Below are 3199 nucleotides of genomic sequence, written 5' to 3' on the forward strand. Positions count from 1 at the left end.
TATTGTTCCTTCCAGGAAGTCAAGCATGTTCTGTTTGCCAGTTTGTTTGCCTGCTTGCTCTTGAGTTACTCGGCACATCCTATCTCTCAGGAACACAGGGGACACGCCTATTCTTTTCTGTAGAAATCTCCAGGCCAGAAACTTTATCTCTGGTGGCTTTTAAATGCTAAGATGCTACACAAAACATTACACTGACATTCTGATAGCCAAGACTGCACCTATACTGTGGTGAAAATTCACTGCCTTACTCACCTAAAATATTATACTGAAGATCTCAAAAATACTACCAGGACTTCAGGAACAAGAACAGGTCTCAGTTCAATTTGTGACACATGAGGGGGAACCCCAAGCCCAAATGGGGAAAAACAGGAGAGTATTTCAGGGACCTTTGCAACTTAGCTACTGCCCTCAACTGAACCACAGCTGGTTTGTTGATGGAAAGAAAGAATAACAAAACCTAGGCCTGAAGTGTTAAAAGGTCAGAGCAATTAAGAATGGATAAGAAATACACTTGGCCCTTACAGTGCAATGATATCGTGGGTGTGAACTCAATTTACCACCCCAAAGACTTAGCATAGGGCTACTCCCCTTTGATCTACAAAGGAAATGCTTTACACCGTAAGAATAGCTGATCTTTTTACACTGCTTATGGCTTCAGTTCAAGGGGTCTTCAGTAACCTCTGTAAGCCCTAAATTTCCTCATTGGCCTTATAAAACCACCATAAATGGTGCTTGGCATGCTGTATATGTAAACTTTCTTAGTATTACTTTTTAAATGAAAAGCCATGGTAGAAGGCTCTTTGCAAAAAGCCAGGCGAGGTTGCAGGACACTGCAATATTTGCTTATTCAAAAGCGGGTTCAGGGACGAAAGCTCTCTCTTCTCTCTGCCAGGTTCTGCAGGATCTAACATAGAGTTCCTTTGGATACAGGTCTTTTGGTCCTTGCAAGTCATGAAGCTTCTTAGACTCAAGAAGTCCAGGTGTGTTTGAATGAAGACTGGATGTTTGTGTCCAGTCCACCGAGCCACTAAATCAGAGTTCAGGGAGACAGGGCTTTTGCTTTCTTCCTCCTTCCTTCCATGGGATGGAGGGAGTCTCTAAAAGGCAGGATTCCAGCAGGAACAGGCCTGGATCAGAGAGACCTAGGTCTGAATCATAGCTGGGTGACCCTGTACATGTCTACTTCTCCAGTGTTGGTTTCCTCTTTGCTCCATGTAAAGTAAAATCCACACACAAATAATGGTCGTTTGGTTTAGATTATGGAAGCAGTGTATGTTCAAGAACTTATTCTTCCAAATATGCCTGGCAGATGGAAGATGCTCAACGTTCGCTGAACCCAAAAAGATTAGCAGAGCTACTTGCAGTGTTAGCCTTCCCAGTTACACCCCCAGTCCCATGCAGCACCCAACTTTAAGCTCATATAAAAAGACTTGAGCAGACTCAGTGCTTTCAACCAATGACAAAAGAAGCCAGCAGAGTCCTAACTAACAAGCCATTTGAATGGAATTCTCCTGAAGATGACAGGCACTCAGGCAACAAACTCTGGCTGGCTTCCCTGACTTCCTTCCAGGTGTGTATCTGGGTGGGGGTGGGGAGGGGGTGGATACAGACTGTACCCCTAGCCCTGGTCTCGGTCCTCCACAAGACTGGCTTCTCTAGAACGAGTCCTCCTTGGAAACCAGCAAGTGTCAGACCTGAGCTCCCACTGTTCCGAACCCCCAGGCGCTCCCTAGCTCTTTCTAGAGGCAGGACAGCAGCTCTGCCTTCATAGTCGCAGGGCTCCAGGGCTCACATTCCTGGACGTGGCGCTCAGTGGCATCAGCAATGGCCTGTGCTCTGCTGCTCTGGCGGCAGCAGCTGGCCCGTTCTCGCTTCACCCTGGCAGGGCTTGCTGGGCGCGTGCAGCCCCAAGCAGTCCCAGACGCCGTCTCCTAAGAGGGCGCCCCCGCCACTCTCGCCTCCCAATCTCAGCAGAGTGTCCCCAGGGTCTGGCAAGGGCCTCCTCTTCCTCCGGCCACAGCCCCGGGGAAGCGACTGGGGGTGGGGCGAGACACTTTCTGAGACCAGCTAACGCCGCCCTCTCCATCCCAGTTCTTGCAAGAAAGAGATAGAGGAAGCCAAGACCATTTCGCCCGCAGGTACCTCCAAATCTGTGGCGCTAACAATCATCCCCATCCACCATTTAATTCATTGTCCCCCAGCTGGGCAGCTCTGCGGAAAGCCCTTGAGAGGTACCCACTAAAAAAACCCGCGCCCCGCTGCCCGCCCGACTCTTGCCCCGCGCCACCTCCCGGCTCCGCACATCCCTCTCCAGGAAGGCTCGCCGTTTTTCCAGAGCAGAATCCGGTCAGCGGGTCTTGGAGGTTGTTTCCCACCTCCCCATCCGACCCCCTCTGCGGGAGCCCACAAGGAGATCCCGCGCAAGAGGCCAAGAAGCCGGGAGGGCTGCCCCCAAATCTGTGCTCACCCCGGGCCCGGCTCCCTTTCCCTCCCTCCATCTCCGTCCTTTCTTCCAGCTCCAGTCCCTGCGCCTCCTGCGCCTCCAGCGCCCAGCATCTCTTCGGCTCAAACAGAGGAAACTTCTTTCTGGGCTAAATTCAGGTCCCAGTAGGAAAAGCTTCATCTTCCCCGCCTCCCTCTAACTCCGGCTCCAGAAACCGCAAGGAGCCGGCACCAGGGGCGTGCTTACCCCCAACTCGCCCCCCCTCCCCAAAAAGAGCTCGGGCTACTAGTGCTCCCCGACTTTGCAGGTTCACAGGTCCGGTCGGGTCAGAGACCACCACGGGGGCTGTATGCACATTCATGATCTTTCCAGAGACCCTGTCCGTCCCTCGTGGCTTGCAAGAAACTAGTAAACAAAACGCAAACCCCCAGCAACTTTGGGGAGTGCGGGTATATAAGTGTGTGAGAGAACGAGGGTGGGAGAGAGAGAGCGCATCGCTCAAGAGTTAGAACAGCTGCAAGAGCACATCTGGAAGAGGGGGAAGGGGGACGGAGAGGAGGGGACGAGAAGCGTGCCGCTGAAGGGGAATCCCCCCTTCCCCGGGCCGCTTCAGGGCCCAGGGCCGGGCCGGCCGGTCGTTACCTGTCCTACGTTGATGAAGCCGTACTTGCTGGCAATGCGGTTGGCCTCCGGGAATCCGCCGGCGATTTTGACTGCCCAGTGGTTGGTGTAGACGCGCGTCCGGCACACGGGGAG

The 3199-nt window shown here is 52.9% G+C and overlaps 1 protein-coding gene across 1 annotated transcript in view; it reads right to left on the bottom strand.

The window, feature by feature from the left end:
* PCSK5 (proprotein convertase subtilisin/kexin type 5) overlaps positions 1-3193 on the bottom strand; it is a 416138-nt gene extending 412945 nt beyond the window's left edge. The window contains exon 1 of the mRNA XM_006776508.2: positions 3086-3193. The gene's annotated coding sequence lies outside the window, so the exon portion shown is untranslated. The remainder of the gene's footprint in view (positions 1-3085) is intronic.
* Between the last annotated feature and the right edge of the window lie 6 nt (positions 3194-3199).

This window comes from Myotis davidii, unplaced genomic scaffold (assembly GCF_000327345.1).
Source record: "Myotis davidii unplaced genomic scaffold, ASM32734v1 scaffold228, whole genome shotgun sequence".
In the NCBI taxonomy this organism is placed as follows: domain Eukaryota; kingdom Metazoa; phylum Chordata; class Mammalia; order Chiroptera; family Vespertilionidae; genus Myotis; species Myotis davidii.